Source organism: Chrysemys picta, chromosome 6 (assembly GCF_011386835.1).
Source record: "Chrysemys picta bellii isolate R12L10 chromosome 6, ASM1138683v2, whole genome shotgun sequence".
Taxonomy (NCBI): domain Eukaryota; kingdom Metazoa; phylum Chordata; order Testudines; family Emydidae; genus Chrysemys; species Chrysemys picta.
In genome coordinates this window covers 49,370,017-49,386,358 of record NC_088796.1, presented here as the reverse complement: position 1 = coordinate 49,386,358, position 16,342 = coordinate 49,370,017, and the positions used below count along the sequence as shown (strand labels likewise).

Here is a 16,342-nt window from a genome sequence, read left to right as displayed (position 1 = left end):
AATGAAGTTTTTTGGCAAGAATATGCAATTGAATAGCTTAAATATTAATGTTGCCCAGTGGCTATTCATGCATATTCTTTCTGTGCATAACATCTAACCATACAGTCATAGCCACAATGTATGTAAGGTAGATACAGAGTTGCCAATTTTGACTATTTGATTATGAGTCTCATCATATTTGGGTTTTTTCTTAAAGCCCCAGTTGCTGGAGTCATGTGAATATGTGAGCATCTCAGCTTTCATTTAAAAATAAAAGTAAGTTTCTAACACTTGTGGTTGTAGAAAAAAGCTTGAGAACATGACCCAAATATACCCTAAAGGTTAATAGACCAGAAAACAAACAAAAAGAACCCAATATACATGTACAAATTTCATGATTTTGAGGGGCCTGACTCATACTGTAAATAAAATTTGTGTTATCTATATTAGGTAAGAAGCTTTCATCACCTGCTGTGCTTCTCAATATTGTCAATGTTTCTGTGACCGGCAACAGCTATAGAACTGCTCTTTTAACCATCTAGGGCCAAATTCTTCTGTCTTACCTCCGTGAGTAGAATCATTGGTCTCACAGAGACTAATCACATATGGTGAGATGGCTTTGGTCCATGATGTATTTAAAGTAACTAGTCAGCCCATTAGTTTCAGCCAGTCTGGTTGCTCTACACACAGTGCAATCAGTGCATTTTCTTCAGCAACTCTGTATTGAATGAGTTGGAACAAAAGCAGGTCAATAAAATGTATAAATACAGTGTTGGTGGAGTATTTATGGTTACCAAGTACTGTAAATGGATGTGTTTAGAAATCTAAAGGATAAGCAGTTTTTCTTAAGATAGAAACTGCATTTTACTTGCATTCAGGGTGCTTCTAACTGTCATGTTTTAAAAATCTATCTAGATGTTAGACCTCACTCACCACCATATTATCTAAACATCAGAAAGGACTGAATAAGGGGTGTCTTATTTATATATTTTATTTGACCTTATAAATTAAAAAAAATCAGATAAAAAGCAGACCAGACATATGTTTAGCAGTAGTGAAAGAAGGAGCTGCCTTTTTCACATTTAAACAGGTATTTTTTGCAGTAGTGCTGTTGCTGGATTTTGGCACCTTTTCTTTTTTAAACTTTAAGAATTAATGTGTGTAAACTAGATTTTAAACAAAAAAAAATTAAGCTCTATGATTGCAAGGAAAGCATTATTGGCAGGCAGTAGCCAGGATGGTATTTGCTATCTCTGTGGTCTATAAAGTTTAAAATTATTAAATTTAAATTTTATAAAGTTTTTAATAACATGTTGAGGAAAGTTTGAGCCAAATTTTCAAAACAGTGCAGGTGGAAGCCTGTGCACAAAAATGTGAACACAATCCTATTCCCACAATTGTGCACATTTCCCACAACTTTGAAGCCATATGCTCAGTGCTTATCTTCAGTGCATTGTGATTATCCCCATTAGTTTCAGTGGGACTACTCACAGTATGCACATGTGTAAGTCTTTGAAGAATAGGAGCCTAAATCAGCAAATTACTAATCATTTATATTCAGTAGTTGGATTCAGTGGATATCAGTTCACATGTGCATTTACCTAGTTGGCAAGCTCATTAAATGCATGCACAGCTGCAGGTGCATATTTGAAAGGTCACTGTTTGACCATTTGACCCAGAAAGTATAGGAATTAAATAAATAAATTAAAATTAAAAAATCCAAACTTGGTTTGCATTATAGTCAGATTGTTGACTACAGGCCCAATCCTATAGATGACCTGCACAAGATACTACTATTAAAATCAATGGCAGTTTTCTCTGCAGAATCACTGAAGAATCAATCCCTGTGTTAGTGGTTATGTAGAGGTTACATTTTATCTAGGAATTATATTGATTCACATTGCTAATTTGAAGCTATACCAGTATGGTATACAGTAGCTAATATGGTCCTTTCAGTTTTAAACTTCTATAATTGAAATGTGTGTTTTGAACATTTTTATGATCAATATTTTTCTAAAATAAATGCCTACAGTTAGGTTCCTATGTCTGTTTTTAGTCAGTGGGAAAACTGAGTCTGAAAATCAGACCATGTTTTAGGTGTCTAAATACAGACTTAGGAGACTAAGCATTTATTTTTTTAAATCTCCGCAGGCTTATTTACAGAGTTTGACACAGATCTCACTTATATCAGTTTACCCTGCTATTGACTTTAACACAGTTTCTCCTGCTTTATACTTGTGAGATCAGAATCAGGCTGGTGTGTGTGGGATATATATACTGTGAAGGACGTAGAGCTGCTCTGTAACTTATGGATATTGCATTGTGTCTTAGTTATTGGCAGTTCACTGCCAATAACTAAGACTATACTGGAGAAACAAAGAGGAAGGCAGACCAATGACTTGGGATAAGACATCCCTCAACGAACACTTGCAGGATTCTTACAATACAAAGGAAGAACAACTGGTTTGGAAGGGGCTGGCTCAGTCGCCCATGGAGTTTTATCAGATTGGTTTTGGGCACCAGAGTCCAAGCCCAGGAAACTGAGAAGATAAAAAGCGACTCACTCTGTGGGCCGGAGTTGTTGGGAAGCTGTTCAAGGGAACCGACTGACATATGAAACCCTGGTGGTGGGTCTGAAGAAGCTAAGCCCTCCTAGGTCCCCTTCTCAAGCTGGGCCATAGAGACCAGAAGCCACCCCTGTTAAAACCCTGTAAATTTTTGACATGCCCTTGCCTGATTGTCCATCTTGGTGGGCGCACCTGCAACTCTCCATTTTTGTGTGCAACTGCCCAGCTGACCATGTTGATGTCACACTCAGGTCTGGAGTAGACAGATGACATTGGATCTCCTGGGCCTTTGGGGAAAGGAAGTTGTGTAGGCACAGCTACAGACCAACTCTAGAAATGTGGACATTTGTGAGCAGATTGCATGAGGGATGCAGGAGCAGGGGTACGACAGGGACCAGCAGCTGTGCTGCATGAAAGCAAAGGAACTGCCATGATACTACAAAGAGGTAGAGTTATCTGCTTTTCATTCCCTGTAGAATTAGGTGCGGGGTGGGGGGAGGGCAAGAGAGCAGTTCCTTTATGTACACAGAGCTGTCCCTTGAATCCTCCTGAGAGATCTCAATGAAACTTTCATGGAGGTATTCTGCAAGGGAAGAGAATTCTGAATCTTAACTTTAGCTTTCCAGCTTGATTGAATGGACAATGATATCTCTGTGTTTTTATCTGTAGCTGCTGCCATTGTGGCCTTGACAGGTTCCCGCTCCATCCCCGCAGAATGCTTGAGCCAAATGAGAGAAAGAAGCAGACTCAGGATGACATGGTCAGCAAGATCCTGCAAACAAGTGCTTTATCAGACAATAAACAAAGGGCCTGGAGAATGAATAGTGCAAACTATGGAGAAAGGCCCAGAAGCAGGAGCGGGAGATGCACCAGGACATAATGGGGCTTCTCTGGCAGCAAAGACAGATGCTGCAGACTCTTGTGGACCTCCAGATTCAACAGTCTCTGGCTCACCTCCCTTCTCAGTCCATGAAGAACTCTAGGATATCACCTCCCTAGACCCTCCCTCAAAGCTCCATATGGCATCAGGGGCTGCATCCCTGTCTCTACCACTCCACACCAGGGGGACATTAAGAACAACCACAGTTTCACATACACTGACATGTGAGAGCCATGGTTGATGCATGTGTAGCTAAAATAAACATGAATGTTCCTTCCCCTTCTTTAAGCTCTCTTCCATAAATTGGTTAAGGCTTTAATGTATTAGCTTTTAACTTGCACATTTTTAGGTATTTTTGTTGGGGGGAGGGATAGCTCAGTGGTTTGAGCATTGGCCCGCTAAACCCAGGGTTATGAGTTCAATCCTTGAGGGGGCCACTTGGGGATCTGGGGCAAAATCAGTACTTGGTCCTGCTAGTGAAGGCAGGGAGCTGGACTCAATGACCTGTCAAGGTCCCTTCCAGTTCTAGGAGATGGGATATCTCCATTAATTATTATTATTCAATAAAACTCTGTTGTTTGGAAAACAATTCAACTTTATTAGTTCCCAACATATGCTGCAGAATGCCTGGTGGTGGTAGTTATTGTATACTGTGATATAGCTTAGAGGATCAGGGACAAACACAGTGTTATAATCATAAATGTACACAAGCACCAAACAATTCCTAACAGGCCCCCAAACTGCAGGGCTGGGTAGAGCACGGCACACCACAATGCATTACTGTGGCTCACTGTTAAAGTGCTCTTTCAAAGCCTCCCTGAGGCATACAGCTCTGCATTGAATTCTTTGCTGCTCCACCTCCACCCCGGCAGCAACTTTTCCCCTTTGCTTCACGATATTATGCAGGACACAGTAGGCAGGGATATTTTTCTCACCGAGATCCAATCTTGTGAGGAAACTACACCAGTGCCCCTTCAATCTACTAAAAGCTCATTCAACTATTATTCTGCATCTGCTGAGCCTGTAGCTAAATCTTTCCTTGGTGCTGTTGAGCTGGCTGATGTATGGCTTCGTGAGCCAGAGGATTAAGGGGCAGGCTGGGTCCCCCAGGGATCACTATTGACATTTCAACATCGCAAATAGTAATCTGCCGGTCAGGAAAGACGGTCCCTGCTTCTAGCTTTCTGAACAATCCTGTGTTCTTAAAGATGTGAGTATCATGCACCTTCCTGGACCAGCCAATGCTGATGCTGGTGAAGCATCACCAGTTATTCATCAGCACTTGCATAACCATAGAAAAGTAGCCCTTCCTGTTGATGTACTCTGTGGCAAGGTGGTCTGCAGCTGAAATAGGTATAAGCATGCTGTCTATTGCTCCACTGCAGTTCAGGAACCCCATTGCTCAAAATCCATCCGTTATGTCCTGCACATTGCTGAGAGTCGAAGATCTGCACAGCAGATGACTAAAGGCTTTGGACACTTGCACAAGAGTGGTGCCCACAATGGATTTTCCATTAATTGGTAGCAATCCAGTGTTGCAAGCTTCCATGATGAGATCACCACTCACTTCTCCACTGCCAGTGCAACTCTCGTTCTGGTGTCTCTGTGCTGGAGGGCTGGGGAGAGCTCGGAAAACAGCTCCAGGGATGTAGCCTGGCGCATCTGAAAGTTCTGTAGCCACCACTCATCATCCCAAGCCTGCATTACGATGGGATCCCACCAGTCAGTGCTCATTTCTTGGGCCCAGAAGCAGCATTTGCAGCTACTCAGTGAAGGCTAACAACCTTGTATCGGTTCTTGCTACATCTCTCAGCAATTTGGCCTCCAGTAAATCATGATGTTCCCCATGGCTCTTGTGATTCTGTGTGTCCTGTGCTTGCAATGGACATGACACTAGTGCAGAGCTGTGAAGGCTCCATGCTTCCACCAGAGATGGCGGACAGAGACTATTCCTGTGCGGGTTTGTGGGATTTTCAAAATAGGCATGAAAATTATGGGATAAAGATGGTATTCTGGGATGGAGGAAGTAGCATGATGGAACTTTATCCCTGCAATCCCAGTCACCTCTACACAACTCATTTCTGCCCCACTATGCTTTCCCCAAACTTCCCAAAAGATAGTGTGCTGGAAGGTGGCGAATTGCACAGTGGGATACCTTCCCAGGGTGCACCGTATTGTACATCAAAACAAGCACTGTTGGAGAGTATGCATAGGGCTGATGCAAGGAGTCAAGTACACACATGCACAAGCAATATAATAACTGGGGTGGCTATATGCTAACATAACTTGTGTTAGCAAAAAGTTTGTAGTGTAGACATGCTCCTAAGTCCTGGTCTACAGCTAAAACTTAGGTCGATCTAGCTGTGTTCCTTAGCAGTGTCGAAAACTGACACCCCCAAGAGATGTAATTCACTATCGTAAGCGATAGGTCAATGGAGGAATTCTTCCATAAACCTAACTACTGCCTCTCAAAGGGTAGATTAATTACAGTGACAGAACCCCCCACCTGCATTGCTGGAGCAAATATCTGTAATATGTGCTATAGAGGCACAGGTGCAGCACTGTAGCTGTACTGTCTGTAGTGTAGACATACCCTAAGTTATCGCAGCCTCCTGGGACAGCCAGGAATCTCTCTGCAGTGCTGCTTGCTGTGGCCCTGCCAGCCAGGCCTGCTCCCTTCTACCCTTATGCCAGGGCTTGTGATGGGGTCCTTGAAAGGCCGTCATCCACAGTGCCTGTGACAGAGAAATCTTACCTGGACCACAAATGGGGCTTTTAGAGCCCCTTGATACCATTCTGAACCTTTTATGCAGCGTAAAGGTCTCAGAGCATGGTGAGAATCTGACCTCAGAAGTATCAGCATTTATACATCAATCATTTATATTTTTTACAGAAAGAATCTTTATCGAACTGATCTGTTATTTTTAATTAATATAGTCTTTAGTCCCTATTTTCATCATCCTATTACCTTGTATTTTTATTGTGAAATACCAGCATTGGTAAGAGTAGTGCTTTTGTGATAGAGAACAAACCAGCTAGAGAATGACTTCCATTAAAAAAACAGCTTTAACCCTGTGTGTGCTGCTCCGAGAACTATTGGATGGTGAGAGGTAACCCGCATCCCTAATATCTGATAAAGGTGTGGGGTCACCATCTGCCTGCATTATGTAGATGCAGAGGAAAAAGAGACAAAATAACTTTTCCAATGAATGTGCATGTTTAATGTCTTCTCCCCTTCTTGGACATTCTGGACATCAATGGATGATTCAGGAACCGAAACCAGCAGGTTGGCTTCCTCTGTGCTCTCAACCCTGTAGTTTTATTTGGATTATAAAGGTTCAGATAAATACTGGGGATGAAATCCTGACTCCATTGAAGTCAATGACAAAATTCCCATTCATTTCAATGAGCCCAATATTTTACTCTCAAACTTCAATCAAACCTGGAGAATCATGCCATTTTCATAAAGAAATCAGTGAGTTTCTGCCACCATCCTACCTCCCCCAAATCCTCAGGACCTCCTATTTACCATTCATTGATTGTCTGTTCAGAAGGTAGGTACCCATTGTGACATTCTAAACCTTGGGGGAGCATGCTGTAACCCCCATATTTCTCATTTTCATATAATTGTGATCTTACCTTACAAGGCATGCTTTATATGTATCAGGGGAAAGGTTATGATCTGCTGAAAGTCATTTATCTATCCATATATGTATATCATTAATGCATATGAAGTTATGAGAATTGTGTAGTATGGTTGTCACTAAAATATGCTGCAGGTTGGGGAAATCAGCCAGATATTAGCTCCCCAGAGGCAACAGCAAGAAAAGTAACCAATGCCCAGGCAGGGTGTTAAACAACCCATCAACAACCATTGTCCAGCAAGGGAGCTACAATGCAATGACTCACCTGCATGAGGCCACACCAGGGGAATTGCTCAACCTTGCTTGGAGAGACTCAGTAATGCTCCCCTGACTCTGAAGGGGGAGGGGGAGAAGGCAAAGCCAAGAGAGAGGAAAGGACATGATAAAAGGAAGAGACGTTTGCCATGCTCTTCCTCTCTTTTCCATCTACAGACACCATACCAAGCGACTGAAGCGGTGATCGGAGGGGAGAGCCTGGCTAAAGAGCAACCATCCAGCCTGTGGTGAGAAGCATCTAAGTTTGTAAGGGCATTGAAAGTGTTAAGATCAGCTTAGAATGCATTTTGCTTTTATTTCATTTGACAAAATCTGACTTATCTTTGTATTTAATAAATTTGTTTATTCTACCTGAAGCAGTGCGTTTGGTTTGAAGTGTGTCTGAGGCGCCCCTTGGGGTAACAAGCCTGGTAAGTATCAATTTCTTTGTTAAACTGACAAACTCATATAAGCTTGCAGCATCCAGCAGGAATAACTGGACACTGCCCGACGGAGGTTCCTAGGGTTGTGTCCGGGGCCGGAGATATTGGCTAGTGTCATTCGCTTGCAAGTAGCTGGGAGCAGCTTACATGCCAGTGGCTGTGCGTGAACAGCCCAGGAGTGAGGGTTCTCAGAGCAGAGCAGGGTAAGGCTGGCTCCCAGAGTCAAGGATTGGAGTGGCCTAGCAGATCACCGGTCTAGATAACACCAGAGGGGAATGTCACACCCATATTTTCTAAAGTTGGGCACCCAAAAATTGAAGCACTCCAAATCACTAGTCACTTTTGAACATCTAAGCCTTTTGCTTTAATGAAAAAAATTAGTAACTGATGATAATGATTTGCCTCCTGATAAGATTTAAACATTTTGTATCCTAGCTACTATATATTAATTTACCTATTGTTTATATACTTTTCATCATAGTCTTCAAACCTATTTGTTATTATTATCTTTGGGAATATTTGTCATTGCTATTTTAATATAATATTTTAAATAAAAATATACTTTGTTCTTCTTTTAAATCAATCATATAATCATTGTCATAGAACGCAAAGTGTGTGCAGCATAAGCAATAACACACAGGGCCAGATCCTTGAGCCCATTAAGGCTGCTTGGCACCTTTCTGGAAGCCAAGAAGAGCAGTTATTGTGGCTTGGACTAAAGAAATGTGTTTTATGCAAGAAATTACATAAATAAGTTTTCTACAGATTCCTAAACCTGTAGAGCCACTGGGGCTCAATTCTACCCCCCATTAAAGCCAATGAGATTTTCTCATTGATTTCAATAGGATCAGGATTGGGCTCAGTCAGGAACTATGTTTCGAAAAAAATCATTTAGCCATGTAAATGTGTATGCAGTTGACTGTTAACCAATAGCAAATGAAAGGATTCATTTTATACCTGTATCTGTGTATTTTGAACACCCAGCTTTTTGGAAATGGAACCTTTAATATGTAACTCAACTGAATAAAAATGAATGCAACTATCTTACACATTTCTGATAGACACCATTAGAAAGTACTTGAGATTGCTTCTTTGTGATTATTACTTGAATGGAATGGTGAGATTGGATTCAAACAACTGGTTTCTGCAATAGACATGAATTCCCTAGAAATGGCTAGTACGTACCACTTGACGCTTCATCGCCCAGGCCCACTCTCCAAAAGCCTGTATGCCTCTGGTTTGTTTTTCATCTTTTATATTAACAATAACAAATTCAGTACAGGACATTACCTAGGGATTGATGACCAGACAGGGTTAATGGTCTTTGGCTCTGCCCTGGGCCATCAACTCCTCCCAGTCAGTCATTAATCCAAAAGAAATGCCCCAGAACTTGATCATTACTACTTAAATCAATACCAATCTGGTCACAGAGCTGATGAGTTCTAAGCAAGGTGCTTAGAATGTGATAACTGCATAGCTATGGGCAAATCAGATCATTCCATTTTCCAATCCATTTTATGTGTAAAAAGAATCCTTCCAGGTGGTGAAAAGCAATTGGATTTGTGCCTAACAACTCACCTAGGTGTTTTGGCATTGCATAATAAAACAATACTTGTCATGTCTTGTTGCTTAATTATTGTTATCGGCTTTCAGAATTGCAGGAAACTCGACATACTGCATAACGAGGTTATTATATCTGAAGGCATTATACCACATGTATAGAATACTGTATTGCTTTAAAAAACAAATATATTATTTCACCCGCCTTTTACATTTTTTCTGGAAAAGTCTGTTTACAATAGGGATTTATTCATTTTGGATTTCAAATTTAAGATATGATAAACTTCACTTACCAAGGAGGAAGTGTGGTCTAGGGGATAGAGAACTGTACTGAGACTCTAGACACCCACCCCCACACACAGGTGTCCTTTCTGGTTCAGACACTGACCTGCTGGGTGACTTTGGACAAGTCACTTCACCCCCTTGTACCTCTGTTTTCCCCATCCATAAAAAGGGGATAATTATACTTGTCGACTTTGTAAAGCACTCTGAGATTTACTGATGAAATCATACATACCACCTAAAAGCTAGGTGGTATTATTAATGTTGTGGTTCAGCATGCCCAAGAGTTGTGTAGAGAAGAGACTAGAAGATCCTTTAGGGGAGTAAATAGGAGTCCAAAAGGAAACTGATCATCCTTTTTTCTCTTTTATGTTGGGAGAACACAACTTTCAGTTAGTTGCTTACTGACATCATTTCCCCTGCTTTCTAAAAATAAGACACATTAGGAGAATTATATGGATGCTAAGGAAAGAAACTGAACTGAGTGAGATTAGGAGAGAATTGCTTAAGAGGAAAATATACATGAAGGAAACAGAGGTGAAGAAGAAAATAAATGTAGAGATATAAGTAGCTGAATTGATTTTTCTGAACAAGGGTTGCAGAATCAGGACAATAATAATATAAACATAAAAATGAATAAGAAGTTACTCACCTTCTGCAGAAACACTGGTTCTTCAAGATGTGTGTCCCTACAGGTGCTCCACTGCAGGTGTGTTTGTATCCCTGTGCTGCTGATTGGCGAAGTTTGGTAGCCCACGCATGCACTTCCAGCTTCCTCTTCCTCTCCCCTCCCCCGCTCCCCCGTGCTCTGCCACAAGGCTAATCAGTGTTGCATAGGCAAACCCTCTTCAGTCCATTCTCTGCTGCAGAGTGTATGAGAACCCCAAAGTCGAGGAGAGGAGGGTGAGTCATGGAGCACTGATAGGGGGACACATCTCGAAGAACCATCATTACTGCACTAGGTGAATAATTTCTTCTTCAAATAGTGTCACTATGCATGCTCCACTGTAGGTGACTCCTGAGCAGTATCCCCCACTGGAGGCTGGGGCTTCAGAGTCGAGTCTGTTATAGATGATAGCACTGTGGTACCGAATCTGGCATCTGCAGCAGAGTTCCCCAGGGTGGCATTTTGTTCTGTAATGGTTTGTGCAGATGCACATGTAGCTGCTCTGTAGATTTCAGATATAGGGATACCCTTGGAGAAGGTTATGGATAAGGAAACCAATCTCGTAGAATGTGTGTAGATTGTAGATAAGGGTGCTAAATTGCAAATCTGATAACAGAGTGTGATGCAGTTCGCGACCCATTTAGAGAATCTTTAAGCTGAAATCGCTGTGCCTCTAGACCTGTCTGCGATGGAGAGGAAGTGTCTCAGAGATTTTCTAAAAACTCTTGTCATGTCCAAATAAAAGGTTAAGGCTCTCCTTACATCAAGCAGATTGTGGATGGCTTCCCTATTATCCTGGTGAGGCTTGGGATAAAAGGTTGGAAGATGAATGAGTTGGTTCACGTGAAATGCGGAAGTCACTTTGGGGGTGAACTTTAGATGTGGTCTAAGCATGACTTTGTCAAGGAAGAATATTTAGAAGGGGGATGCGCCATCAGGGCCACTAGCTCCTCGAGCCTTCTTGCCGAGGTAATAGTGATCAGGAATTCCATCTTTATGGAAAGGTGAGTTAAAGAACAAGTAGCTATGGGTTCAAAGGGTGTCTAATCAGCCCTTTTAATACTAGATTGAGATCCTATTATGGGGTAGGAAGCCTGGTTGGGGAGAGGTTCTCTATGCCTTTGAGAAATGACTTTAGTCAGGTGTGAAAATTTTTTGTATCCTTCTATCTGCTGGAGGAAGGTCAATATTGCTGCTAAGTGTATTTTCTAAGGCTGAAATAATCATCACCAAAGTGACCTGTGACGGGTTGGATCACAGAAACCCCCTTGGGCGCTGCCAACAGATGTGCAAAGACTACCCCTGCTTCTGTTTTCCCTGCCAGCTCAGGACTCCAGCACCCTGTCTTGCTGAGCCAGCCACTCCCATCTGGCTCTAACACAGATCCAGGGTCTGAATCACTTGTCCCAAAGCTGCAAGTTTACCTGAAAACAGCTCACAGTAGTGTGCTTGTCTTTTTCACTCAGATGCCCAACTCCCAATGAGGTCTAAACCCAGATAAATCCGTTTTACCCTGTATAAAGCTTATGCAGGGCAAACTCATAAATTGTTCGCCCTCTATAACACTGATAGAGAGATATGCACAGTTGTTTGCTCCCCCAGGTATTAATACATACTCTGAGTGAATTACTAAATAGAAAGTGATTTTATTAAATACAGACAGTAGGATTTAAGTGGTTCAAAGTAGTAACAGACAGGACAAAGTAAGTCACCAAGCAAAATAAAATAAAATGCGCAAATCTATGTCTAATCAAACTAAATACAGATAATCTCACCCTCAGAGATGTTTCAGTAAGTTTTTCTCAGACTGGACACCTTCCAGGCCTGGGCACAATTCTTTCCCCTGGTACAGCTCTTGTTGCAGCTCAGGTGATAGCTAGGGGATTCTTCATGATGGCTCCTCCTCCTCTCTGTTCTCTTCCCCCCTTTATATATCTTTTGCATAAGGCGGGAACTCTTTGTCTCTCTGGGTTTCATTTTATATTCAAGGCAGTCATCAAGATTCCAAACCATCATTAATGGTCCACATTTTACACAATTACAATAGGCCCTCAGAGTTACATTTTATATTTCTAGTTTTAGATACAAGAGTGGTACATTTATACAAATCAGATGATCATACTCAGTAGATTATAAGCTTTGTAATGATACCTTACAAGAGACCTTTTGCATGAAGCTTATCCCAGTTACGTTACATTCACTTATTACCGTATTTTCTCTAAAACCATCTGTTACATTATATTGACTTATTATCAAGTTTTTATAAAACCATATAGACTGCACAACGTCACATGACCATCTTGAATTTCTTAGCCTTGACAAATTTGTTGAGCACTTTGAGATTTAGTATGGGTCTCCAACCTCCCTTTTTCTTGGGTATCAAGAAGTAGTGAGAGTAAAAGCCTTTGCCTCTTAGATGTAGGGCCGATTATATGGCTCCTATGCTGAGGGAGGAGATGGTCTATCTCTGGTCGTAACAGGCTCTTGTGAGAAGGGTCCCTGAAGATGGACAGGGAAGGGCATTTTGGGGGAGGTATGGAGGTGAAATGGAGGGAGTAACCATCTTGAATAATCTCCAGTACCCATTTGTCAGAGGTTATCCATTCCCAGGTTCTGCGGAATGGGGTGAGATGGCATCCATAGGGATGAGAGGTTTTCCAGAATTGGATGGGATTGAAGAGAGTGATCCGATGGTATCGTCAAAACTGTCATTATGAGGTGGATGGCTGCGAGGAAATAGGTTGAGGTTCCGTTTGAAGAAGCTGGACTTCTTTCTTTGGGATTCATACAAGCATTGGGATGAATATTGTGACAAGTGGGGCCTAAACAAAGGCTGAGGACTATATTTTCTCTTCTGCCCAGGTATATCAATTCCAAGCTATCGAAGAGTGACCGTGGAGTCTTTCAAAGTGTGGAGGAAAGAAAATGTCTTTTCTGTGAACAGCTTTGTTCCTTCAAAAGGTAGGTCCTCCACAGTTGTTTGCCTCTCTTTGGGGAAACCACATAAGTGCAACAAGGGGCTCATCTCATCATAGACTCATAGACTTTAAGGTCAGAAGGGACCATTATGATCATCTAGTCTGACCTCCTGCATGATGCAGGCCACAAAGCCGCCCCAACCCCTTTCCCTTGACTCTGCTGTTGAAGTCCCCAAATCCTGTGGTTTAGAGACTTCAAGTAGCAGAGAATCCTCCAGCTAGCGACCCCTGCCCCATGCTGCGGAGGAAGGCGAAAAACCTCCAGGGACTCTGCCAATCTACCCTGGAGGAAAATTCCTTCCCGACCCCAAATATGGCGATCAGTAGAACCCCGAGCATGTAGGCAAGATTCTCTAGCCAGACCCTCATTGGCCATTGATACTCTTTACCAGCGATGGCACGCTGTTCATTTGATTAAAATCATGTTATCCCATTAAACCATTCCCTCCATAAACTTATCTAGCTTAATCTTAAAGCCAGACAGGTCCTGATGGCAGTGGAGATGGAATGTGCTGCTGTATCAGTTCCATTGAGTGCAGACTGGAGTGATGTCTTTGTCACTAGATGACCTTCATTAATGATGGCTTTGAATTGATCCTTGTGAGAATCTGGGAGCTGCTCAGTAGAGGAATTGAGTTTTGAGTAGTTGATGTAATCATATTTTGCCATTAAGGCTTGATAGTTTGCAATATGGAACTGTAGAGTGGCTGAGTATATTTTTCTCCCAAAAAGATTGAGGCGCTTCCAGTCTCGGTCATAGGGGGTGTATTTCAGGTGATGCTGATGGCTTCAAGTTTACTGTGTCCACAATCATTGAATTTGGGGGTGGATAAGAGAAGAAAAATTCCATGTTTTTCGCTGGCATGTAAGAGAAATGAAGTTCAACACTCTTCATATTTATCTTGTAAGCAAGGAGTCATTTTGTCTCTGGAAAAATATAACATCTTATAAAAATGTTTTTTTGTTTAAACAATAAAAGAACTGGATTATAAAACACGGCAATAGGATACTACAAGGTATTTTTGTAGATTATTAAAATATGCCTTGGGCAATGATGACATGACACTTGGAATATTTATTGTCATATGTTGCAACTTTTTGGTTTTGAAGTTGAATTCTGGTCCTTCGCACACAGTCTGAGTAAAAGGCCCTAGCTACCTAGCATGAAGTGTAGTTGTAGTCATGCTGGTCACAGAATATTAGAGAGACAAGGTGGATGAGGTAATATCTGTAACTGGACAGGTCAAAAAGAGCTCTGTATAAGTTTGAAGGCTTGTCTCTCCCACCAACAGAAGTTGGTCCAATTAAAGATATTACATCACCCGCCTTGTCTCTCTACCTATCTTGGGGCAGGAGTGGAGTTCATTCCCCCTCCCCCAAATCCAGTAGCAGGGCACTGAACACTGTTGTAGTCTGACTGCTACTACAGTTCATGGCCAGTAGTAGTGGCCATGACAGAGTGTGTCCTCCCCTGTGCAGGACAATGGATCCATTTTACAGACACACCGGCAATGTCCACACTATCCTACCCAAGACCACAAACATAGTTGTGCATTCTGCCAGACAATGCCTGTGTGGCCTCTTCTTATCTGGTCCTTCCCCTATGCAGCAGAACAGTGGCTTTGTCATTACATTTGGGGCCCTTTGAGCCTGCCCAGGAGAACACAGGAATTAGCCCTTATATAACGATAGATACATTTTTTAACATAACACATTCACATAACAAGCAGAGTAGTCATTTACAAAGCTGGGGCTCAATCCTGATTCCACGGAAGTCAGTGGGAGCTTCATAATTGGTTTGAATGGGAGCAAAATCAGCTCTCTCTGGATTATAAATCCCCCCCAGACTGGCATAGACCAGGATATAAATTACATATTTTTTCCTAACACTGCAAGATAATGCTTCATCTTGTAGTTTATTGTAAGCAATTAAAAGAAAGCAGAAAACCCATGTAAATCCAATTCATATCCCATATCAACAGTTACATAAATTTCCTCTCTCCAGAGCAGTATCCCTGGAACTCAAAACTGGTGGAACATTGTGTTGATTCAGGCTCTCTTATTATTCATTGTTTAAATCTAAATTTTGAATATTTTGCCTCAAACTTTTGAGATACCATGAATATCATAACTGCCTATGTTCTTATCAACTGTCACCATATTTTTAGTGTCATCTTGCTTGGTAAAGAGCATCTAATTTCTAGAGCTGGTCAAAACTGGTCTACTTTGTCACGAAATTTGAAAAAAAACCAATTGTTTTAATTTTTCAATCAAAAAATGTTTTGAATTTTTTGTTTTTGATTAAAATGTTCAGAATGAAATTTGTCAATGTTTTGTATTGAAACTTTTTTTCTTTTTTTGTAGGAAAAATCCCTCTTTCTCTTACCTTCATTTAGTGAAAAACATGGTGTGTTTTCCTCCATTTTTGACTCGCTTCTTTCCTTATGCTCCCCCATTTTTTCCACTGGGGGAGTGCAAATGGGGAAGAATTGATGTTAGAAAAAGTCAGGGGAAAAACACTTTTTTTCTCTCTCACTTCTTCTCTCTCCCCCTCATTGGAAAAAATCCACTGTTACTTTGTGTTACTTTCTCTCACTTTGAGACAGAGAGTTAAAAGGTGAGAGAAAGTGTTACTTTAAAAAAGCAAAAGTGTTACATTCTCTCACTTCAATGTTTTTTTACATTTCCTCCATTTTTCTAGTGGGAAGGGGGGGAACAAAAACTGAGAGAAGGTCGTATTTTCCCATTTCAAAATGGAAAAAATTGAAAATATTTTAAAATGTGTTTTCAAAAAAATAAAAATAATAATAAAGCTGAAAATTAATTAATTAAAATATAAATTTGGATGAAAATATCTACTAATTTTATTTTTTGTTTAATTAAGCATAGAGATGGTCAACCTTTTCTTGAATTGAATCAGCTTGCCACAAAACTTCCCCATCAGTGCCAGCTATGGGATACTGCCTACAGGCAGGTTTTCCCTGACTATTTCAAAAGAAAAAAAAAAACACCCAAAGGGAACCAGATCATGGACCCCAGGTCTCATAAGACCTTCATGTCTCCTGACCAATCACCCTACAGCCAGTA

General features: G+C 41.3%; 1 long non-coding RNA gene across 4 annotated transcripts in view; it reads left to right on the top strand.

The window, feature by feature from the left end:
- Positions 1-15,517, top strand: part of LOC135972369 (uncharacterized) — a 133,882-nt gene extending 118,365 nt beyond the window's left edge. The window contains exons 3-5 of one of the 4 annotated variants that reach the window (XR_010588802.1): positions 7,503-7,573; positions 13,140-13,238; positions 13,732-15,517. This is a non-coding gene — a long non-coding RNA (uncharacterized LOC135972369). Of the gene's footprint in view, positions 1-3,215; positions 4,750-7,502; positions 7,574-13,139; positions 13,293-13,731 lie in introns of those variants that run through there. The other 3 variants (XR_010588799.1, XR_010588801.1, XR_010588803.1) reach the window with 3 other exon arrangements.
- Positions 15,518-16,342: the final 825 nt, after the last annotated feature.